This window comes from Fopius arisanus, unplaced genomic scaffold (assembly GCF_000806365.1).
Source record: "Fopius arisanus strain USDA-PBARC FA_bdor unplaced genomic scaffold, ASM80636v1 scaffold00022, whole genome shotgun sequence".
Classification (NCBI taxonomy): Eukaryota; Metazoa; Arthropoda; class Insecta; order Hymenoptera; family Braconidae; genus Fopius; species Fopius arisanus.
The window spans coordinates 833,559-859,561 of NW_011887761.1; the positions used below are offsets into that span (position 1 = coordinate 833,559).

At 39.1% G+C, this 26,003-nt stretch overlaps 1 protein-coding gene and 1 long non-coding RNA gene across 8 annotated transcripts in view; one reads left to right on the forward strand and one right to left on the reverse strand.

Moving 5' to 3' along the window:
• kek5 (kekkon 5) overlaps window positions 1–26,003 on the reverse strand; it is a 490,550-nt gene that overhangs the window by 358,866 nt on the left and 105,681 nt on the right. The window contains exon 1 of one of the 7 annotated variants that reach the window (XM_011301428.1): window positions 4,502–4,585. The exons of the other annotated variants lie outside the window; for them this stretch is intronic. The gene's annotated coding sequence lies outside the window, so the exon portion shown is untranslated. Of the gene's footprint in view, window positions 1–4,501; window positions 4,586–26,003 lie in introns of those variants that run through there. 7 annotated transcript variants of the gene reach the window in all.
• On the forward strand, window positions 3,617–4,567 carry LOC105264503 (uncharacterized). Its single transcript, XR_891999.1, has 2 exons — window positions 3,617–4,271; window positions 4,339–4,567. It is a non-coding gene; the product is annotated as an uncharacterized lncRNA (long non-coding RNA).

Here is a 26,003-nt window from a genome sequence, read left to right on the forward strand (position 1 = left end):
AACAGAATCCGGACAGTCAAGTGAAAAAATCCCACACGGAGAGAAATGTGTATGAAAAATTCGTACCAGAATCGCTTGAAAAATTACCGGACTGCGCAGTAAGCATGGAGCATTGTGACCTAACCTTAAATATTACGGTCCAGTCCAGTAAAATTTCCCAACTGCGTCACTGAAAAAGTAATGAGTAATCAGGTAAAATTTACTGGAGGTGCAGTAAAATTTACTGGAAATGTAGTAAAGTTTACTGGAAGTGCATATAATCAGTTCCGGAGAACTGCAGTGATTTTTCATGAATTTCACACGACTTTTCATCAGGGCAGTGCCGTATCCCGCGTTTACTAATACGAAACCAGTAATTTTTCGTACATACTTCTCTCTGTGCATATAATCAGCCTGGAAATATTCTACTAGAACTTCATTTTTCTATTTTGAAGGATTATGTTACAGGAAAGAATCATCCAGTCTGTTTATTCTTCAATGTGTGGGTTATTCGTTCTCTGCAATGTGCAACGATTAATGGGCATAGCAACAGCTAATTCAATTGCTTCCCGGTGAAACAATTTTTAGGCCAGTTTCAAACCGTTCGATTGTATCTTGTATCGTGTGTGCTTTATTTATAGAGAAAATGACGTTCTATGCGTTAACGACGGATCCCATTAATTGACGCATCGACGCGTTTGCAAACTACTTGATATCCATTGAAAATGATCATTGAAAATTCATTAGCATTAAATTCTCCGTTTACCGACCTCTCGGGATTTGCATCGATGGCCAGAGTACCATCGCCACCCAATACATTGAAATAGTGAAATTGTCGATATTCGCAACACAATGCTTGTGGAAAGCCCATATACTCATACCCGCTGGTTATTTCAATACTTGGGTCTTGAAACAAGTAACAATGTGTGGACTTTACTGAGGATTACAGCATAGCAATTTCCATAGTATATAGTGATAGAAGGGCTGCACACAGAAATCCTCGCTAGTGGTCACTTGAGAACCTACCAGGAAAACATGTTCGTCGTGGTAGACTCAAGACGCTGTTATGAGAACCTTATCGCTTTCGCATATCGCATATCGATCCAAAATGACTGCCACTTCCCTCCAACTCCATCAACATTACTAACACCTTCATTAAGCTGTTCAGAGAAATCCACGGAGAAACTCAACTGCTAAAAAATGCGGTAACTGCCTGGGATAGCCCCACCACTAATCATTCATAAGGAAGATTTCAACTTATCTGTTTTAATCGGCTTACTTCTTTAATATTTATAAGTGTCAAAAATATCATCTCTATAGACTTTTCAAAAATTAAACTTGCTATTTCAAGTAACAAAACTGAAATTTTTAATGACGAAAACGTGAAACTACTCTTGAGCTGTTCAGTGATGAATTAGTTAATTGCTTGTATATTTTAGTGGTTCTCAATTTTTTAATCCATTTACCCGTATATATACTGAGAAAGGCTGAAAAAGTTAAAAATTCAAGCAACAATTTCTCGGAATTGTCAAGATATATGGAAAATATAGAAACCGCTTTTAATTCAAATTATATTTAAATTCACATAATTGAACGTTCTGACTAAAGTTATACGAAATTTTTCAATGTGTGGAGGAGAATATTATAGCAATATAATAAAAGGGTTGTCAATGGACCGTCAATAGTAGCTGTATCTAGTCTGCTCGTCGATGTTAAACCGAACAAATAATTAGAAGGCAATATAGGAAGTGTATATTTCTGAGAAATTACACTTAACTGCAGTTATGCGACTGTAGATGAGTTATTGAAATGTATGCGTATATTTATTCTGCTATCAACAAATTGGATTGACGAGCTTCCGAATTGTTTTCATAATACGTTTTTCTCTATTAGGTTGGATCTATTAAGAATGTAGTCTCTACAAAAAATGTACGAGAGACCTACCGCGCCAGCGCGCGTGTTTGAAACGGTTCCTGTAAGAGAGTTACGAATTATTAATTTCGGACCACTTTAGGCCGACCAATAAAGAATCGTGCCTTCATGATTCACTTTCCAATTTTTGATTGATTCCGCATTAGAGCCAGTCAAGAAAAGAATGAAATAGAAAATAAATAAATAAATAAATATAAATAAATAAATGAAATGAAGAAAAGAATGAAATAAAAAAAACTGAATACTTTGCTTAGTTTTAGAGATATTTTGAAAAAACGATTTATAAACAAATCACCATTTCTCAAAAAATGGCTCAACCGAGCTGAATCTGAGTACCGAATTAGCCTCAGATTTTACCTAGTAATTCACAAAATATCAAATGTGGTGGAAATTTTTTTACCGACTATATCTTTTCTGAACTACAAAACCACCCCTGGTCAGAAAATTTATATTTTCGTTAGGACATTTTCAAAAAATGTTGTATTTTTACATTTCATACCATTCTACATTCTTGCCAAGTAAAATTAGATTTTTTTTGGTTGGGATTAGACGATTGCAATGCTTTTAATCGAATGGAAGCCTTGAAATTTTCAACAATTTCAACAACGATGAATCATTAATTTTCTCGAATATCCTAGTGATTTGCTATTTTCGCGCATTTTCAACATAAATGAGAAATTTTCCGACTGTTCTTCATTGAATTTGAATTTAAACTTATCTATTTAAAGATCCATCTGATATTGTGACTGAAACTCCATTTTCAAGATTTTTAATGCCAAGTTATAAGGGAATATTTGCAACACCACTTGCAGACACCGAATCAACACGATTTTAAAGGGTTCCATGAAATTCCAGCACGACTTTATTAAATTACAATGACCTGTTTCAATGAAATAAATGAGCTCATGGATAATAGAATTCTACGAATTTGCATACGTACCTATATGCTAATAAAATATCACAACTCGAGTATATAATCATCAGAATACAAATTATCTAACACATAAATAAGTCGTATATTCAAAAACGCTATTTAAATAGCGAAGAATCGCATTTTCTGGACATTAATACATAATGTTCAAACACAATATTTGCAATTTTATGTAAAATACTAGGAATATTTAACACCGGCCAAATAACATGAAATTCCTGCAGAGATTCTCCTATTCTAGTAATTCTCAATTTTCAAGTATACATATGGCATTCAAACACTATGGAAAAGTTGAAATTTCAAGCAATAGTTTTCATGCATTTTCGATCTACGGGAAATTCAATTGCATTTGTTGTTGAATTTTCACAGTAAATGAGGAATTTTAGTGACTGTTTTCAATTCAACCTCCTGTAATTGAAAATGCAAACGACTTGGTGACTAAAATTTCCAGAAATTCTTAACAGTGGAGTTAATGTTACTGACAATGTTAGCATTATTTTTTCGAATGGGTTCTCCGTTTTTCTATTGTTTTTAACTTCTGGATTCGAAAAAACAAAATTATTGTAATTATGTTCATATTTTCTCGACGGTTTTGTATTCTTGGATAATTCCTCGACCTTTTTAAAACATTGACCTTTTTCATGGAGGTGAATAGATTAGATTGAGCGATAGTTTTATTCCAACGACTTTTCATTTTATTATCTTATCAGCGATAAAAAAGACAAATAGAAAATCTCATGCAATAGCTAAACAGTGCCAAGTGCGATCTAGAGACTAACCCGATAGAATCCAGAGGGTATCAATAGACATTCTTTGGCCCTGACTCATTCCATTCTGATAACATTTCTTGGCCTGAGATGAAAAAAATTTATTTATCACAAGTTCGTAGTATTCCATAAGCTCCATGCATACGTCAATTTCATTTCACGTCGCTATACGTGGAAAAATTAGGCAATTTCATCAAACTGACAAAATTATTGAAAAACCATTTTTTAATATAATATACACCCAAAAATATAAAGCTCCCATATTTATATTTACACTTATCGCAATTTAAAAACTCAACTTTCAACGACTGCAAAGGTGCCGTTTAGAAGGAAAAACAATTAAAATAGTATTACTTTCAGAGTATACAATTATATAAATACTCTCGTGCTGCTAAACACAAAATGAGGGAATTATTATGCAAGAAAAAATGATAGAGCATTTGGCTCAAACGCCACAAGGCAGGGTAGTAGAGATTCATCGTTCAAGTGCCAAGGTTCTGAAATTACTCAGCACCCTTATCTCCGTTATCTCTTATGGATTATTCATGTCTTTAAAGTGGATAATTCCAGACTCATGAAATTGTTATGTGCTCTGTCTGAAAAGGCAATATTTTGACAAATCTACAAAGAATTTGGAACACGCAGATGAAACTAACCATAAGGTGGGTGTTTTGCAATTGGCATTCTATGCTTAAAGAAATAAATTAATATCTTTCCATTTGTATACAGAATTTGATATTATATCGCAAGTCTCGTTCTCGGTGATACTAATTGTACCCATGCTTGTCATGCCTTGAATCACAACGTTTAATGAAGGACTGAAGATTCAAAGATTTCGTGACACCCGGCGGCTTTTATTTCACAAAACCCAAACCCGAGATATTTTACTTACCGCCAAACGCTTTTTGTCACTAGTCACTATCTGTATTTATTTAATAAAATTCCTACTTATAAAAAATTGGTAGAAAAATGATTTTTTTTGGCTTTCCAACAGTGCAGAACACCTCACTAACGGCATCTTCATGCCAAAGTCATTATTGGTCATGAGCGGACGAAATAATGTTCTTCAGAGGAGAAAAAAGCTTCAGTTTTTCTTCCCTCTTTTACAATTTCATCGGAAAAGCGCTCGGAAGAAGAGGAAAAATCTTCAGTAAATACGGAGAAATTTTACGGGTCATTGGAATTTGCATCATTCCTGCTGGTTTGTTTTCACTTATGGTTAGTCGCGCAGTCGAAATTCCGATTTTACACACGTGCGCGCACATTCTCCCTCTCACCCACATTGAGAACACAACGGTGCTGGCACTCAAGCGTTCTTTGATTTTTTTTTTGTTTTTCCGTTACTGCGTGATTCCGTTTTTTTTGTCGATTCTTTGTTTTGTTTGGGCACATCCACTTTCCCGCTATTTCGTTTTTTCCCGCCCTCTTTCGATTTCGCAACGAGCTCGATACACAGTGGTTTATCATGGGCACTAGAAAAATCAAAAAAAAAAAAAGACACACCGTTCGATTGGTTAAAAAATCGGCCTCGTAAATCGCTTCGATTTTCAATTCCAAAAAAGCACACGATATTATGATGCTTTGGTGTACCAGTTGGATTTTAACACCGCTTGCTTCCAATCGAGAAGGAGTAAACAACGCGAGGCTTTGTTTACTTATTCCTTATTCATTACACAAGTGCCATGGGGTCTCTAAGGATCACGAAACCTCAAAACTACGACTACTACTTACTAGATTGGTCGCGATCTCATATTTGAGTAATAACTGCATATAAATTTTCCACACTGGGATTCCATATTGAAATTTAGATTAAATTTGAAGATTGTTCGTTTTTTACAAAGATTAATTGATAATGGGACATGATGATTGGCACCTTGATCATTCCAAGAATTATTCTACAAAATTGAATTGATTCATCAAATAATAACATAATTCAGTGAAATGAAGAAAACAAATTGAGCTGGACTCAATGAGGGGAGAAATAACATGAAAGTGGAAATCAGATCATATTATGATGATTTTAAGGTTTATCCCTATCGCGGTCTCGTCGTGAATTCTAGTGAATGGGGCAGGATTGGTGGAAGACTGTCGGCCAAGATTGGATCCCACCCTTGGGCCATAACACGGCTGGTCTCCGGCTACCAGGCGACGCCCAGTCTAATTTATATTCAATTAATTTAAATAATTATGTATGACACGTGAAAGCAGAGGCGGTTAAATGCACCCTTAAGCTCATATGACGAGGTGGGTTCAGTTGAACAACAGTAAAAATGGTTGCCGGGTTGCCAGAAGTTATTACGCGTATTTTCCCTCTGAGATATACCGTAACTCATAAAACTTAACAACGCTTGAAAAAACTGATTTTGTTGAATTGAAATATTCGCCGCGTCCGGCTACTATTGGACTTCAACTTGGAACTCTTCTCGTAATAACCCTACGACCTATTTCTAACCGTTGGACGATGGCGCGATTCATACAGTTAAAAATCAAAATCGACCATCTGAATTCCATTATATTCATTCATTTATATTATTATTCTATTTATTTGTTATCTTTGACAGACATTTTCTACCTGAGTAAGTGACTTGGAACACTTGGAATACCTTATCACACCTTCAATTGAATATGACTCAATTTATATGAATTATAAAAGTGATATACCTTTAGAAGGGAAAGGGAGAGGAAGGTTCCATCCATGTACTCAGTCATAACTTTTGATAAGGTTGACCTTAATTTGATACCTGATGAAGAACTGATCAGGTTTTTGATCAAGTAACTCAGATCCCAATTACCTAAGATGGATTACGATCAGATTTTCACCTGATCAACGTGATCGTAGTCAAATCAAGCGATTATTGCACGCTACTCTGCATGGCTGCCAGGAATATCGTCACCCTTGCGACTTACTCGTAGATAAAAGATTGGCTAATTGGGCACCCATTAGGATTTGAAGATTATCCCGGCCCTTGTAATAGGCTGGCTCCCGACTACCTGAAGGTTGCCGGGCCTTGCTTTTATGGCTACAGCTCCGAGCCTACCTGAGGTTGCCCACGTCTGCCATAGAGCAGGACCCGGCAACCTTAAGGTAATCGTAAGCCAGCCTATTACAAGGATCGAGATAATCCTCTCATCCTAATAGGTACCCAATAAGTCAACCACTATGTGTGAATAAGTCCTAGCGGTGACGCTATTCCCGTCAGCGATGTAGAGTGGCATGCTAGTTGAATAAAAATGGCCGATTCGCCGAATTGGCGCTAGATTTCAGTTTTTAATTTTTAATGTGAAATTGGAAAAGTCACATTTGCATAAAAAAACCTTGAAAATATATTTACATGATACGTGCGTATAACCGCATGGGTTTTAGTTGACTATAGTCAACTGGAAAGTAGCGGGTTTCTGACGCATACTCATAGTCAACTAAAACCTGACGAAACGTATGTCGCGCATGCGCATCATCGATTCAAGAAAAACAGCAAGGAAATCTAACCTCCGGCTAGTCAATATAAATGTCAACATAAATGTTTGCATTTATAATAACTAATGGACCAAAATTTGAGTCATAAAGTTAGCATTTACGTTCGAGTCATAAATTTGAAATGTGTGAAAGAATAAAATCGTAAGAATAATTTAATTAAAGATGTTAAAAAATAATATTACAGTTTGAAAAATGTTAATCAATGTATGACTGTCATTTCAGAAATACAATAAATGCAACTGTTTCATATTTTTCAATTACGTTTTGTATCAGATTTTTTTATAATTATAACTTTCTTTTTTGTTGCAACTTTGTAACGATTTAAAATAATTGTATTTTGTTTTTTTTTCTTTAGAAGTTTCGAATAATTTTTAAATTACACTTTTTTATTACGTTTTTAAAATTAATGTAATTTTTATTTTTTCAGTTTTCATTTTTTTTTATTTTCATCTGAATTCATACATGTTTATGATAAAGAAACAACAGACAAATGAATGAAATGGTGATGTTCTTGGTGCGACAGGTCAGACCTGAAATTGGTGACTACTAATGAGCTTATACGTAGGGAGCGACCAGCATGTGTTCTACTAGTTCTTTTTAATTTTACATTCGTCAATGAGGCTCCCATCAGAAATGATGTGTTTTCAAAACGTTATGACAAATTAGCCGTGCAGATGATCACTCTTAAAAATCGCACACTGTTTCCCAACGCACTTTTAGAAAAAAAAAGAAGAAATAATACTTCATGGACAGTTGACTATTCATTTTCAGAATAGTGGTGCTGAGTCCCGAGTGTAAAATTCTTCAGACATGCCTGATGTTATATGAGGATCTGATAAAGATTAAGTAAGGCAGCCCATCGCAGGGCATGTCATTCGATCACCGCATTAGGCTCAAATATGATACATGCATGGCATACACGCTTACGAAAGCTGTGATTTCCTCAAACAGTGCCGTTGCCACATTTTTATACGGCATCGTGAATCGGATCTGCCTCCGCTTCATCTTACAAGCTCGGCTTCAATGTGCAGTTTTGCTTTCATTTTAACGAATCATTAGAAGCGAACGCATTCATTCGGCATCCACCGCGACGTCAACCGTCCCTTCGCCTCATAGAGTCTGAATATGGCAGTCTTGAAGAAGATAATTGTCCGACTTCTTTGGGTTCGACCATGCTTAAATCGTAATGTGGCGTACGGGCAAAGCCATGTGACCGTTTCAGCTCCAAAAGCCGTTGCCCATTTAGACTGCGACAAACTTACGGAGGTATGCCTCAATTGTTTCAATAAAGCTAAATACGAAAATATTCAATACTAATATATCGTGTCATACAGCCATCGATACACAGTGTACCTGAATTTCATTGTGGTAAATCGCGCATGTATCGCCCGACTTCCGAATACATCGCCCTATTAGTTTCATTATGGCGAACGCGAACTAGTGAGTGAGTAACAAGTGAGTAAACAAAAAAGAAAAGTGGAGACGTGCAAAAACAAACACAAAAAAACGTCAACACGTTTAGGTGGGCAAAGATTCCGTGAATATCAATGTTTATGGTCAGTGTTCGAGACTGAGGAGAACATTCGTGAACAGAAGTCTCAAATAGAGTTGGTGTTTGTGTTTTGCAATAAATATCTTCTCCGAGAGTTAAATAGATATCAATCATTTATGTTTGACGAGGCCGCGGCGGGCGGGGGAGGGGGTCTATCTGAATAATGCAATGATGACGTATACAGCAGATATATTTAACCATAACACCAGTTGAGTTTATATGTAAGGGAAAAACTGATGTAAAGTGAATAAAAAAATGGGCAAAGAAATACAAGTTTAAATCAACTACCTCGGTGGCAGAATGTAGGAAACGTTTTACCTGCTTGGAATTGCTAAACGTAACTCTGTGGGACTAAGATGACACGTTGTGGAAAGATTTCAGACTACCATTATAGTAAGTTCAAGGAGATATTCACGATGAAGACCTTGGGACATTTATATTCCATAGTATGTGAAACTTTCATTGTGCAGCATTGCGCAAAAGTTTTTGATGCTCATTGGGGCTCTTGTCATCCTGTGTATGCAGCATCCACCCCTCTGAGCACCCGATTTTGCGATACTTGTTAGCTTTATTTATGCTAAAACTTAGCTGGCACAAATTGCTTGGGGTACACAATGAATCATTGTAAGGAGAAATTTCTTACAAAGGATATATGAGACGGCTTGTCTCGTTTTACGCGCATTATAAGTTTTTAGGAAAATTTTGAATGATGACAAGTAGAGGGGCGTTGGGGGAATTCGTGAAATGTGATGGATTGATATTACATGTAATAGGGGAAAGCGAGGAAAATTTTATTTATATCCCACAGAAATGCCTATTGTATTCTTTCATTATATAATGTTATTTTAAGTATATAATGAGATGGTTTCTGAAAGTGGACAGAAAAAAAACCATCGATTCAATAAGTATTAGTTGACATTTTTTTTGAGATGTGACGTTTTGAGTTCCGTTTGTGGACCAGTATTGCCGGGCTTGGAACAGGAGCTCAGGTCGCCAAGTTAACCCTCTCTGTGACTAGCTGCTGCGGGTTGAGCTCACGGGGAGTTCGCCCAATTGGAACTTAGAACACTTCAATATAGGATAAATTTACTTCACAATGGGGTAAACTATAATGTGTGTCTATTCGCTAGTTGAATGAATGTACACGTTAAAGATCGTTCACTGGGTTTAGTTTCTTGCGGGATTAAACCTACATAGTTATAATCCCGTATTTCTTCCCGGACCGATTGTCCTGGTTCAGATCTCCCCGTGATGTGACTTCCAGAGAGGCTTCAGAGAGGCTTCAACCCCCCAATGCGTAGCTAACCACTCCCACGACTTGGTACACGAATATTGTCTTAGCATTATCGATGATAATATCTGCACACATTCAAGCAGTTCCCAAGAGGAACTGGTTTCCGGTATCGCCGTGGGATTGCTAATAGGAGTCGGATATCAGAGACTGGATAAGCCGCTGAATATGGACTTATTCGATCTCCAGATCATCCAGATCATCGTTAGAATAATATTACATAATTTAACCGATGTGGGGGACGGTCCTCGTCCTATAGAGAAAAAATAAATAAACGAAAAATCGTGTAGTTGATGATGTGTCCTGTCCAGTTTTGCTGTGCTATAATAACAAGTCGCGCTCATTATTAGATTGTCTTTAGTTATCGATGATACTGTAACGACCCTTCGAAATCATGTTGAAATCATTCGAATTCATTGGAGGATTTGCAATCTCCAGAGTCATTCGAAATCAATAAAAAGAATCGAAGTTGAAATGGCCGAGTTCTATTATGCTCATCTGTCACACTGACTCAATGAGCATCCCCTATTTATTTGGTTTTATCTGTCTCCACATCGATATCCAGTAATACAAAAAAATTATTTCTCCTCTACTGACGAGTCAGTCTAGCGATTTAGACCACTATGAGAGCATTTTTGTGGAATATCAATCGCACCTTGAATAATTTATAAAATATTCTATCCGTACTTCTTCAAGGATAAATTTGGACAACCATCTAGTTCCACGCTTTGAAAGATTGATTTAAAGATCCGATTCGGGCATGTTAAACCAGCTTGCTCTGCCCTGTTTCCTTCCTCGCACTAAACATTTATATGGGTTTCGGAGATTTGATTAGCAATTGATTATATACTAAAATCAATCTTGCAGGCACTTCAGCCAAGTAGATACCGGTTTGCATCGTGCTAGAATAACTAAAGAATATAAGTATATGGAAGTGTATTCATACTTTTAACAAGACGGAACGCTATAGGTATGATTCATTTTCGATTTGAAACAAGGGAAAAAAATTTAATGTTAATTAATCGCATTGATTAACATTGATGTGTAGACGCTGGCACTTGGTTGACCTAGGTTTGAAGCTAGGCTGAATTCAACAATTCGAAAAAGATAGATTCAGTCATCATGTACCAGAGAATAAATATTATTTTTCTTTGAACATCATTTTCGATGTTTTTTTTCTTGGGGCTTCCGTGATCTTTTATAATTTACTTCATGTGCAGATAGATTGAATTGAGATCGAATGACCTTTGTGCACTGCTACCAATAAAAAATGCATTTTTTAAAGACTTTGAAAACCAGAGATATATTGTGAAAAACCTGTTTTTCATGATGTCCTGAATAATTGTTGTTTCAGCAATGCAATTAATTGAGGTACAACATCAGATGCCTAGTGATCTTATTAGAATATGGTGGACACAGCATAACGATTACTCTATAGTGTGAATGAGATTGTTAATTTTACCATTATTATGCAACAAAAATATTACTGATAGGAAATGAAAAAATGATTGAGACCTAGTATCAATATTTATACTAGTTGTTTAATGGGTGTACACTGAAGGCACAATTTAGTAAATTTTACAAAAAATTGGTTTTAAACTAAAAAATTAATTAAAGAGATAGTCGCAAACACGTATGTGATTGCGACTGCTAAATGTTTAGTAAAATCAATTTGTTCAAAACCACCAATTGGCATTTTTACATCGAGAAATATTTCTTTACTTGAAACAAAAAACAGATTAATTTGATATAAAATTGTTACTAGTCCAAGTTAATATTATTATACTCTACAAAAGAACTCATCAAAAATAACCCAACATTTTACCAAGAACAATATACGAAATGCTTAGATGAATAAAATGGTTCTTAATGATAACGAAACATAATACTTTTTGGAGAATACAATTCCAAAATTTTAATAATTAATTTTTCAAATTATGTGTTTTAGACTTGATAATTTGGATAACTTTTTTTCCTTTTTGAGTTTTAGTTTTGTTGTTCACTACCCTGGCGGACCACTCGATAGGGTGAAATCGAGTTATGCACTGAGTCGATAGGTGTTCGAGATTAAGTCGATGGTAATGTGGATCCACATTACCATCGACTCAATCTCGAACACCTATCGACTCCGTGCACAACTCGATTCACTCTATCGAGGGCTTATCGAGTAGATCTCGAATGGTCCGCCAGGATAGTGTAGGAATAGGGGGTTTAATTTTTGTTTCCAGAAATAATCTATTCAAATTCTTATTATGATTTCCTTATTCATTTATTCATATTGGTATTACAAATCTTGATAAACTTGAAAAGTAACCATTCAACTTCATATGGCTTATTTGCTTAACATCATCAATAAAATACCACTTTCGACTGTGTTCGATTTCGTAAACTTGGAGGTGTTGCACAGCCCATTCATAACACGATAAACAGTCTCATGAGTTTCAATGACTACATCAACTTGAGAAAATACTAAATCGCCATCTGACTTCAAGTATTCAAACAGGACACCCGAGAAACGTATCAGACACAAAATAATTTTAATTGTTGCGTCACTAATGTAATCGAATCGCCGGCTGATCGGTACTGAGACAATTTCATCGCCGAAGCCATCATAGGAGGGGACTAAATTTTCGGAACACATGCAAATGCATTGACAAATGTCACATTTGCAAAAACTAACCTATTTTTTAGTGACCCAAAAAATTATTTGGTTGCTTGAAGACACCATTCAGCAACGCCAGATAAATTGGGAGCGCCACCGTAAGTCCCCCTCGATACCTTGGCCTTCGTGAGGTTTGGCCTCTTGCCCGAACTGCTTCCTCTGCGGCCGTGTCGGCCTGGTGATCGTGGTGGTGGACTGCTTGAGGACGAGCTGCAGTGGGAATTGCTCGAGCCGCTGTAGGTGGACTCGGAGGCTAAAGGAGGATATAGAAAACTTTTTTTTCCTTCCCCGGCCATGGTGGCTGCAATTCACCTCTACCCGTGGGGCCGGGGAATGATCCCTTCCACTCCCTCTTGAAGTTGGTATGGCATCAGGAGGGCAGCGTGAAGGGCATCGACGAAACGAGATTCCTCCAAGACACGGGGGTTAAACGGGGCGGGAGAGCCGAAACTATCTCGACTTCCTGCGCAGCGGGTGTTCCAATGGCCTCTGCCCCTCGGACGGGGCCCTCGTTCATCGGTACTGCTGGGGGTGGTTCGCTGCCTTCCGCTGGACCCTGACGACCGAAAACGCGACGGCCAGTGGTACAGTTGTAGCGATGACCCATTGAATTCTCGCAGCAACCCCCTTAAGCACCTCGGACATCAGATCCAGGCGCTTCTCCGGTGTTAGGGGTGCCTTCTCTGCCCTAATCGTCGCTGGTGGAGTCCTGATGTCGTCCGCTCTCGTAGGGACTGGAGAACCTTCTAGGTGTATTACTTCGAGTGGTGCGATCTCCATGGGTTTGACCGGTGGTCGCGCTATGCTGACCTGGGCTGGCGCTGGGGTTGGAGCCGTCTTTTCGGAAAGGCGCGCCCTCGCTCCGATGGACTCTCTCTCTCGTTGTCCCCTGTCTTCCTCTACTTTTCCCTCACCTTTTTTTTCGTTCAGTGCTCTTTCCCTTATCCTCGGCGGCCTGTGAAGGGAAAACGAATGGAGTACCTCGTCCACAGAAAAGGACGGTCGCTCGGGCTTTGAAGCCGAGATCACGCATGCGGCGCCACTTGCACCGCATTGAGGTCGACGTAGGGTTTCAGATCTTGTACTGCGACTTCGCCTTGATTTTTATGACGGAAGTTGATGACGAACGGACCTTCGAATGGAAGCACCAACGTGGCGGAGAATCGCTTGGCAGCGTTCGACAAGGGGCGAGGGTGAGACTTACGTAAGACGTCTCATTCGATCGATCCACTCCTCTGGATTCCCAGGGACGATTTTGGGGTTGCCCTCAAGCTCACGCTTAAGGAAAATCGCTGGAAGGAGTCCCCTACCGGAGTTCGCGAACGCTGAAGTGGCTTTGATAGGGTGGTGATACGCGATGTTATACAGGAATTGAATCTCGTACAAGTGAACATCCCAACTCCGACGATCGCTCTCGATAAATATCGGCAGCATCGTTTTCAACACGCGATTTACCGTTTCCACCGGGTTAGCTTGGGGGTGATGCAAGGGGTCGTCTTGTGACGAGTGCCGTTACTCGCCTGGAGCTATTTTATCTAGCGATTTATGAACCCGGTGGCGTTGTCCGAGTGGAAGACACGACGGTTTCCGCATTGCAATATTACCACATTATTGAGATTCTCGGATGGTTTTGCCCGTGGCTGGATGGAACGGGATGACTTCTACCCAATGGGTGAAGAGATCTTGGATCATGAGTTCGAATGAAAATCCGTTTTTGCTCAGAGTTATCGGATCGACGATATCTACAGTGACAGTGTTTCATGGACCATGAATTACTCGGCGGCCAATGAGTCCACGAGCTCGATTTTATGCAATTTTACATAGTTAATAGGTGTGACAATACCGTACGAATGCAACAACATGGCGAAATATATTCGGCTAGTAATACGAAGTGTACAACCGATGATAGGTTTTGTCCACACCAACATCACCGGTTTGAGGGAGTTCATGGCATTGAAACATTGCCTAATCGAGTATTCACGCTGGAAAACTAATTTCCACTCATCGATGTTTTCAATTTCCGTGGAGATGAGATCCGAAGGTCCGTGGTTGTACAACCGCCAGCCCACGATTTTTCGTTCCGGAAATTGTCCAGGTTCACGTTGAACGTTCCTGAATTTCTTCCAGTATCTACGATCCTTGCAGGATGTAGTTGCCTGTTTCGTTTTATTCCACCAAGTCGAGTGCAACGAGCGAATCGTTCCTGGGATTCTGCAGATTATGGAGCCATCTCAGGGTGATATTGTGAGTAATTCCCGTAAACGCATATCCCTCCAAATAACACCGAAACTTGGCTATCCGCCAGATCACGGCGAGACATTCGACTTCGGTTACGATGTACTCCTTTTCTACGGAACTGTACACTCGACTCGCATATGCGATTACTCTTTCTTCGCCCTCAATGACCTGGGTGAGAACCGCTTCTAATCCTACATTGCTGGTATCTGTCTGGAACGTGAACGGAACTTCAAAATTCGGATATGCTAGCATAGGGGTCGATAGCAGGTGCCCTTTGAATGCCTCGCAGGCAGTGTGCTGCTGTTCGGACCACGACGATGGTCTTTGACACAATAACGATTCCGTGGAGATACCCGAGGTCCTGACAGATCCCTGGAGAGTTTGTCAGGCCATGTGAAGAAAATGGTACAGTCCCCGGCCAGGAGCAATGAACGCGGTAATCTCCCTAGCGTCAGGTTCCAGGGGAACCTGGAAACAAGCTTCGCTGAAGTCCAGGGTGGAGATATAGATCGCTTGCCTCAGTTTATCTGGCATGCCCGACATGTTCGGAATTGGATACACATCCCTTTTTGTAATGACGATCTCTTCCCGAAAGTCAATACAAAAGCGATACTTGTCCTTCAGTTTTTTCACCATCACGAGAGGACTAGACCACTCGCTTTCTGAGGGAACGATTACGCTCTTCTCGAGCATATCGTCAACTTTCTTCCACATAAGTTCCCGTATGGCGGGAGGCAGTCAAAGGCGAGCAGGGCCACCTCAATGTTAGCGCCAGCCGTCACGACTGTCTTTGCTGGGACCGTTTCGGGGAGTACACCCGCCTGCCTTAATGACCTCTCCGTGGTTACTCCTGCGAAAGACTGACTAGCACCGAAATTCACTAATGTTTGAATTTTTACACCGTGGATTACGATTTCCACGTGAAATACTGGCACGATGTCATCTTCTCGGAACTTCAAAATTGAACCGGGGCGGTCTTAGGTCCCTCGACTCGGGTTTCCCGGGCAGTAGTACTGGCAATTCTGGGTGGTGAGCCCCTAGTGGCTGCAGCGGTAACAAAAGACGCACATGAGACTGAAACAATATCTATGGTAGTGATTTTGTGAATGGCAGTTCCAACATCCTGAGAGTTTTAAGCCCGAAGTCGGCGCTGGAGCGGCCGTTTCAGCAGAGGTCTCGCTACTGCTAAAGGTTCCACTCCTGATGGTGGCCTTGAAGCTGGACTGTTCCCCCTGTCTCGAGACGCGAGTCCTTGGTTTGCGTCTCTGCTCTTCGTGGGTGAGGCCCCGGTCTCTGGACGGGAGTATGTTGCCATGGACGATGGGCTCGATGGACTCCTATCCCGAACTGAAGGTCGAACGATATCGACCACACTGAGTTAGACCTCGGGAGATAACTGACTGGAGAATGAGATCGTCTGCCGAAGGGCCGCGATGATTCGAGAAGACGAAACGCGAGGCTTGGACACACCGAATTCTCTCGTTTCGCTGGTTGTTTCGTTGCTTTTCATTGCTTTCGAGAATCTCCTCGGCTTGAAAGGATCAGGTTTCGAGCTCATCGAGTGACATTTCCTCCCGAAAAGGGATCACCAACTGGTAGGTAGGATGAAGTTTGTGATAAATTTTCGGCGGGATCTCTCGGAGACCGGAGGGAACTTAACCTCAAAAAATATCCCCGCATGCAAGTGATGCCACTGCCCGCAGATTCGTCCTCCGCTTGAGTGCAATAACTAATTTCGTCCCAAAGGGCTCTAATTCGACTTCCGCATGTGTTGCAGTCGAGCGGTCGGACCCGACGCTCTCGACGTAGGCGTCGAACCCGTCATCGTGATAGGCTTCGCCTGCCGAAGGTCCACTGTGGTGCCGATCTGCTGAGACGTCTATCCTGTAGGGAGGAATGAACTGGGCGAAGGCCTATGCCGCTGCCGAAGGTCTTGCGACTTTCGGGATGCTTTCAGGGATAACTATCGTGATGACCGTTGGTGCTACCCTGGGATGGACTGTTGCTGCCGAAGTCAGTTGTGCCCATGTCTCCGTATAGCGGGAATTTTCCACAATCACGGCCTCAGTCGAGGGTCGACCGGTAGCACTTGTCGTCGGCAGGGGCTGCCGGTGCCCGGAATATCAGGGTAACCGTGACGGTTGTCTACAGAACTGACAAAGTGTTTTCTATGAATGTGTAGATGTTGTCGGTTCGGTTGCTGGGGTCAGCGTGGTTCTCGGTGGTGATGTGCATGGACGTCCTCGTCTTTTTGGCCGATTTAATTCAACTGTACCTTCCGGTGTGGAGTAAAGCGGATCCACTGGGCTAATATTCGAATTGTCGAATAAAGTCGGGCTCATCGGTCGCGACGTGGTTGACATCCCGTTGACATCGATCCTCCGTTGGGCGATCCGAGTCATGATCCGTTTCATGAGAATAGAATTAACGACGAAAAGAAATCAATCGCCGATTCGGTCGAGCCGAGATTTTTCTGGTTCTTTTCTTTTATATTTCATGTTAAAAAGTCAATAACGCGCCTAGGTGACAGTTACATTACGGTTTAATGCGGCCGAATAATCAGTCTGCTTCCGCGCGGTGATCTGCAAAAAAACGCTCCGAATTCCGAATTGGTAATAATTGATCCTCCGTGTACCCCGCGTAGCATATCCCGGACAAGAGTCTCTTTAGCCTAGTGGGGAATGCGTTTGTAGCGCCCTGGAAATCTGCGATCTCTTTGCGTAGGATAAGCAAAAAAGCATATTTTTTTCAATAATTTCGAATTAATATTTCGACGTGTTCTTGTGACAACGCAAGAGTCTACATCGCCAATAATTGTTAATTTTATTTTCGTCCCTCGGCTGGTATAGCGGGTCAAACAAAGACTGTTTATTTTCATTTGGCGGATTATTGTCGTGTTTACGTTTGCGGGTCATAATCCAGACCGCGCGCGAATTCCGTCTCTTTGAGGTCAGCAGCTCGAGATGCCGAAGTAGAATAACATTTGGCTGTTTCGTGAATTTGGATTTAATTGAATTCCTACAATGTCTAATGTGTGCTTCTCACTGCTAGAAAGGGAATTAAGTTTTAGTTTATCACTTATTCATGATTTTCAGAGCTTCAACTAATCCGTCAGTCCCCGTAATTTTCGTCACCGTAATGACAAAACAAAGCTAAAGGACCTGCTAAATGCCCAACCCATCCAAACTACAAAATTTTTAACATTTTGCCTTCGTGCCCCACGTCGGGCGCCATTTGTGATATGAGATTTTCAAAACGGCCGAAAATGCCCAACACCTTGACCTTGTCTCCCAATAGCCATCCTCGCCCATACAAGGCATAAAAAAATGTTGCCAAGACATCTAGGAATCAGCTGACAAGGATGCAATTTTACGGTTAGAAATATCCTTTTTATTTTCAATGTTTTCATTACATGTGTAATGAAATGGTGTGTCTGTATATTCGCCGAAAATTTCACAGAGCTGATTGGAAACGTCTCTTCGCAATTTTACAAAGAGACAATGCTCACGTTATTATCATTTTGGTGTAGAAAATGTCCATAAATTATCTATTCAAGACTTAAGACGTATCTTGCAGTTTTCTGAATTTCTTTTGATTGAGGTTGTTGGCAAAAAAATTAATTCAGTGTCGATAAACGCATACTCTAAAAATGAGTTGTTATTCTGGTCATTCAAGAAACTCCTTGTGAAAAGTGTAGGCAGAAAACTTTCATCCCAGCTACGCCACTCCAGACTTCCTCACTTATGGCAAGTCAGAAAATTACAGGCACCCAAAGTTTTATAAAGACTTTGGAAGTGGTCTATTTGGTAACAAGTGCAGAAAAGTAATTTCTGGCGCGTGGGAGGTGTATAGCGCGAGCCCAAGATGAATGGTATAATCCCACATGCCAGAAATCACTTTCTGCACGAATTGTGAACAATATTTTTCTTCACAAGGTGCGGAAAAATTACTTTTCGGCACACTGTGATGGAAAGTATAATGTATATTTTTCAGAAGTTAGACGACATTGTCAAGGACGTCTTTGAATTTGAAAGTAGTACAAACTACCCCTCTCGTCGTCTCCGCCCACCCAGAATGCTTCATGAAAATTAAGGATATCCAAGCACAATCGATAATTTTTTCGAGGCTAAATCCCTTTCAATGAAGCAATATAGAATAAGATTCAATCATCATTTTTAGCACAATTTCCAACAGAGCTTCTGAACATTTTTTCCAGAGAAAAATTCTTGAAAAATAAAATAAATAAAACAGTTTTCATAAGAGCACCACATTTTTTTCACACGATTTTTAGCGGTTGGACTAACGTCAGTCAAGTGCAAAATTCAACACAATATAGATAACAGTATTTGTCACATGAATTTTTGAAAAAATTTATTTACCAATGAAAAATTTGGTAAGGTTAGAGAGTGGTGAAATTTTGGAAAAAACTAAAATTTTATAGGAAAAAATGTTGCTACTTTGAAGAAATTACTTGGATATTCTTCAGAAATACAAATGCATCGAGTTGCACTCGACATAACGGATATACTCCGGAAAAGTAACAAAAAATAGTTTTCTCAAGTATCAAAGAGATTTTTTCCAAGAAAAAAAAACATCATGAAAAGTAATCGGCATACTTACCAGAAGTATTTTTATGACTTTTCAGTCAGATCAGATACTTTTTGTAAGTACACTCAACTTACTTCCCACACGCCTCGACTATTCAAATGTCAACTGTTTTTGGAAGGTATTCAATTGCAATGTATTTATTTTAATGATTCGTTTATAAAGCCAACTTCACTGTATACACTAATGAAGCGCCACAAGAATAGCATTCTACAATTGATGGTCGATAGTAGCTCCAATAAAGCACAATAACGTATAATTGATGAGGAGCTCATTTTCAGCAAGCCACAAATTGATTGCCACACGATATCCCTCGAAACTTCATTTCATGTCCGTGGAAATGAGATTAAGAATAATTTATATCAAATGGAGTGGCTCAATTCACTGAATCGACCAATTGCCTTGCCTTTGGGCTTTCACTATTAACAGCTTTGTCCAATTACCAGTTCAATAGCGAATCGACAAAAGAATGATAGAAAATGTAACTCACTGAGGTGAAAAAAAGGTAAATTGTATTAAATCAATGAGTTAAACGAGAACGGTACCAATATTTATTATTTTCCTGCCACGGGACAGAAAGGCTAGGAGAAATTTCAATGCCAGTCACGTGCAGTTTGGAGCTTGGGGATGAAAGCCAAGAAAAAACACGGAAAAACGAGAGAGAAATAAAGTATCGTAAAGAAAATTCTGATCATAAACCTCAGTATATGTGTTGAATCATGAAGATTAAAACGTTTTTCGCGCGGTAAAAGTCGGAAATAGATCAGATTTTTCCGAACTTTATGATTTTTCTCAGCTACAGGAAGATAATAAGATCTTTTATGGTTATCTTTGGGCTCTTTAATCCTCCTGAGAATTATAGTTCAAGTCAATTAAAATTTAACTACTTTCAATTATATACGGAACGAAGAAGTAAAAACCACAACGTTAAGATAATTCCACAGTAAGTTTTTGAAGCATAGAATGGGGGTAAAAAATTAAAGATTACTGGTTCCGACATTTCGCTGCATCGTTAAAGGAAAAAAATAGGAAATTAAAAATGATTATTAAATAACCAAAAATCTCGTTAGTTTGGTTCCCTTTATTTTTTTTTATATTGAATCAAGTGAAAAGACGAATTCATTATCCGCGAAAATTACTTATATTTATTTATTTGTGAACCAAAATTTTCCCAATATGTTCGATAACAACACATTTTCGTCGGTCGAGGATGGCAAACTTCGCTCCCGATAAATTCCATACCATACTATAGAATCAACAATATAAGCATCGGAGTGATTCGGAGGGAACAGTCGTGTTTTGTTCGAGAGGTTATAGTGATTTTGTGTTGTGGAAAACTCAATTGAATTTAGCGTAAGAAAAAGAAAGACTACTTCAAAGTGTTGGATAAATAGCCATCCATGTTTTTCGTTTGATTGGTGGGAAAAGTCAATGAGTTTATTTATTCTTTTTAGATATTTTATGAACTGTTTGATGTATTTAATAAATAACAGTTTGAAAGAATGAAATCGTATTTTTTCCAGTATGAGGGTTTTGGACATCTGAATTACACGCCTCCTTAACCTCCTCACAACATTGCCGCGTTCGAGCACTTTTTTTATGAAAATTCCTTACTTCTTCATATATTATGAATTGATATGATTTTAATAATTTCCCGCGATTTACGCTGTAAATTTGAACAGACTTATGTGGATGTATTCCTGAATCATAGGCGGTGTGATATAGCAAGCATTTATATGTTTTGTACATTGTCGATGATTTTTAAAAATTAGTGGGAAAGTGCGTGTCATTTGGTACTGCACAAGTGCCATGAAAACGATCCACTTATTTTTTTCAGCGGGGTTCATTAATAAAAATAACAAATGATTAAGTCACAAAATAATCCACAAAGCGAAGCTAGCAAAGGTCGCAGAAAAGTCACGACATTCTATGGCTGCATTTTCCCGCTATTTTCACTATCCCCATCATTTCATTATTTCTATTGGTTCAACGATTCTAGCCAAAAAAATTGTTGGCAAGGCTCCACCATGGTTTTGTACAGTTCATTCACTCTTCTTTTTTTTGCATCCCTCCTCGGAATTCAGTCTCTCCGCAGCTCTCAGAAATTTGGCGAAGTTCTTGGGAATGGACTTATCCTTTTTGCTTTCGAATGGAAGCATTGCAATCGTTCGATTTTTTAATTTTCTAATTTTGCCTGGAAATTACGTAGACCGGTCTGAATCGTAAAAATACGAAATTTGAAGGCCATGTGTGTATGGGCAGATGCTCAGTTGAGGGTCAATTTTCAGAAAAGAAGAAGAATAAATGGGTCCATTAATTCCCAAAAGTATGAAATTTTGTCAGTTCATAGGTCCTAATATGGACTTGATCTGTGCTAGACTTCAGCCCGATCAGTTGAGTAGTTTTTGAAATATAAGTGATTGTTTCTGAAAAGTTTCTCGCAAATATCCCAGAAGCTATTCAACCGCTTAATTTTTTTATTCTTTTGAAATATTCGTCTTAATTTACTCTACATCAATCGGTCAGGATATATATATATCAACGTTCCCACAAAGTTGTCGAGACATATAAATTTTCATGTTTTTTGAAAAAATGCGTTGTACTTCTTCTCTGATTAAAAAAAATCAATCTATCAACTTGAAATTTAGCAAAAAGCTTCTTCTTATGGCTGCAATATTTGAAAATGCAGATGGGTTAGATCGGGAGATATTCAACTTTAGATTTAGTTTTAGCAGATATTCAACTTTAGATTACATGTATTCCATTCGGAGGCCAACCATCAATGAAATTGAGGGCAAAATAAAATTACACAAAAATAATAACATGTGAAGTAACAATCACATGTCTTACACCGTTAGGAACGGCCAACTGTTTATATTTATGTATTTTTATATAGTAGATTCATGAAACGCGCGTTTGTCTATTGTTGAGTAGTCGTTTTCCATTGTTTCGCATGTGATCGGTTTTCTGAATGGCAAAGCGCCTTACGGATCTGCATAGTACATTACGCAACTAGTGCGGAAAGCAGGCGGTTACCTGAAATACTGAAAAAATAAAAATTACATTAATTTTAAAAAAGTAAAAAAAGTGTAGAAGATTTTCATTATTTAACTCATTGTAACGTATTCTATTCTGCGGAGTTTGAGTTGATCCGGCTGTTGCTTCATTAGAATATATTTAATTTCCATTTTCTTCCGATATTACATCACCAACGAAATCCTGATCCATAAATATATCTTCTTCACTATCTAACGCTTCATCACTATCGGGAATGATGTGACTCATTCTAATTTCCTCCGAAAATCACTTTTGAATTATCCAGTCCTTCCCGTTATTGACTAGCCGGAGGTTAAATTTCCCTGCTGTTTTTCTTGAATCAAGGATGCGCATTCGCGACATGCGTTTCCTCGGGTTTTAGTTGATTATGAGTATGCGTCCGAAACCCGCCACTTTCCAGTTAACTATAGTCAACTAAAACCCATGCGGTTATACGCACGTATCATGTAAAAATATTTGTGTGAACTTCGCGAGGATCACTATCAACGATATCTTCTCGAATATTTATTCAAACGTTTGAGTACATAATATGATGTATGAAATGCTGGTGACAATTACCACCTATTACCAACCTCACCATTAAGGGTTTAAATGGGTTTCGCAGTTTCAAAAGATCATTTTTGCTTATTAATGTCTACAACATATGTATAGAATATTGCACAAGATTTTCAAATCGATCGGAGTAAAGTTTCAGATGTAGAGCCTTGGAAAGTTCCGCCTCCAAAGCCAGCTTTATTGTCTTTCAAAACTTTAAGCGTGCTTAAATTTTCGACAAAATTCCACTCATTTTATATTTATTTTTACTTTCATTCAAAAACTATAACTCAGGGTGTTACCTGAAAGCCACAATTTTTTTTTTGCTAATTTCGAATTAGCCTGTCATGAGTTTTGCTGACAACGCGAGAGCATCTTGTTTCCATGGGGTCATCGAAAGTGACGTCTCAATGGCTGAGTGTTAAGGATTTTCCACCAAAAATTTCAGAAATCCTTAGTTAAATGTCTATCTTCAACATACGCGGAAGTTTCAATTAAATATTGTATTTTTTACATAGGAAGAAAAAAATAAAAATGTGTCGTTTTCTAGCTCGGGAAACCCATATAACCCCTTAAGATGGCAATCCGAATGATGACAAGCAATGTAACAGCGTACCCCCATATCTTTCGCATATAATTATGAAAGATATCAACAGCCGTATGTAAGAGGCGCAGAGGATAATAGAAGAGCAGTAGCGCGAGGCATTGCTCATCTATTCTTGTATGTTTATTCACATACAGCTTTTTATTATCCATTGGTTATAAGGATTGTGACCTTGGCTGGAGAATAAGTATATGAATTATTACCGCCGAACGCACGACATTCGAGACTTTACTGGAATTAAAAATTGAAGGGGAATTTCTTAGAATTGAAGGGAGGACCTTAAACAATACGGGGGGGGGGGGATAATGATTACTCGGAGAGATCTCTGTAGCGCGGAATTTATTATATAAAACTCTCATTACCAAAACTATGAACACAAAATTAAATCCAAGCCTTTTAACTACTAACTAACTCCAGGATGGGAGTTACCCGCACCGTGTCATTTTGCAACGTCCAAATAAAAAATGAGTTGTTTTATTCATAATATGAAAAAATAATTTTCCTTTTGAAATGGCCTCAATATTGTTCATCCCGCCAAAATATTGTATTTTATTTACTGAATTGTGGCAAATATCATCTCAACGCAAAATAATTATCAAAAGTGACTTCCCATCATGAAAGCATTGAAAAAGTCGGCATAATATTGCTGCCTATTTTGAGTGAAAAATTGACATTTATAATTCAAATTTATGAAAAGTTGAAAATTGCTGCTTGATCGCACGTTCACCCTCTGCCGGTATCGGTCGAACCAGGGCTCAAGGCGGAAAAAAAATCGAGTTAGAGCAGGTAGTTTCTCTAAGTGGATGAGGCCTCTCTCAGCTCTCACTAACAAACTTCCGGAGCCGTGTGAGCCCGATGAGCCCAGGTTGTCGGGCCCTGCTCTAAACCTGCAAAGGGGGAGAAGTTAGGGGACGACTGTAAAAAGTAATAATTGATAGAGGGCTTAACTTAGATCACAAGAAAAGAAATGTACTGAAGGCTGACCGTTGGGGGGAAATTAATATGAGGCAGGGAATAAAAGTGGGGCAATCGCAGGTGATGACGTCGCCCGTCACTTTCAGCAATTTTGGAGTATTTTCCTCCTTCCTTCCTTCTTTCCTCTCCTGAATAAGCTCTTCGAAAGATTCCGCCACACAATATTTCTCTCCAGAATATTCCTCCACGCAACAGTTCCTCGGTACCAAAATCCTCCACACAACAGTTTTCCCACACTAGTTCATCTTCCTCACAACAGTTTTTCTCTCAGAGTCTCTTCACAAGTTTCTTTTTACCGGGTCTCTTCACAGGGTCACTTCACAGGGTTTCTTCACAGGTCTCTTTGGTGCAGCTTATCTAACACTTCTCCAACACTATTCTCTCCGGGACAGTGACTCGTGGGGCAGCTGTGCCACCAGTCATGGCTGCTGGTTATGCGTCGCTCTTCTTCCCCGAGTGCCCCCGATTGATCCCGATTGATCCCGATTATCACCGATTATCACTGATAATCGGGCCAATCGGGGGCACTCGTCACTGGGTGTCCTCTTCCTTCTTTTGCTACGGGGGGCTCTCTCGAGGGATGTCTTCTTCCTTCCAGGGTCACATGGGATCTTTTTTTTGCAAAGAAGGACGAATTGCTAAACCAATCAATTCTAACATCTAACTTGCTCCAAATTATACTAACACCACTCGATTGCGACATCAATGTTTACTTTAGGATCATCAATCATTAGTTTAAGAGATATCGCTGACCCACATTTTTTGTCGCATACATACCCACATCCGTACACAAACACATATGCATACATCATCTTGCAAAAAATTGACAATAGTTGAAAACATCTTAAAACGTGAAAATATATTGGAAATTGGATTTGAAGTTTTCAGCATGATTAGAATAACTTCTCAAACTCCGGAGCCTGAAAAAGATTTTGTTTTACTCCAGATTTCAAGAGAAGATGGCGGGTTGACAATTGGTGTACGCAAGAGCGACCGAGAACTATTATCCTTGAAGTCTGGTCTGAATTGTACCTAGAGAGTTTCGTGTGATATTACCAGAAGAATGAATTATGCAGCCCTACTGTACTTGACATACAGTCCCTCAATCTCTATATCAAGTTCCAAGTCTCTCATTGCGGCGGGTTTGGTTTCACTAGAGCCACTCGTGTAGTCTTTTATGTCGACAATAATTGGTCTACCGTTGAAACTCATTCTAACATCTCGGATTAGAGGCCAGGAATCATATACTCAAGTTCGAATTGAACCATTAAAAGAACGAGACAACGGATGCTGCGGAGACGATAAAGAATGGAAATGAAATTGGCATATATGTCTGGAGTTTTCTCATCCCCAAAATTCAATCACTCCTTCCATAATAAAGTGAACGTCAAACAGGAATTT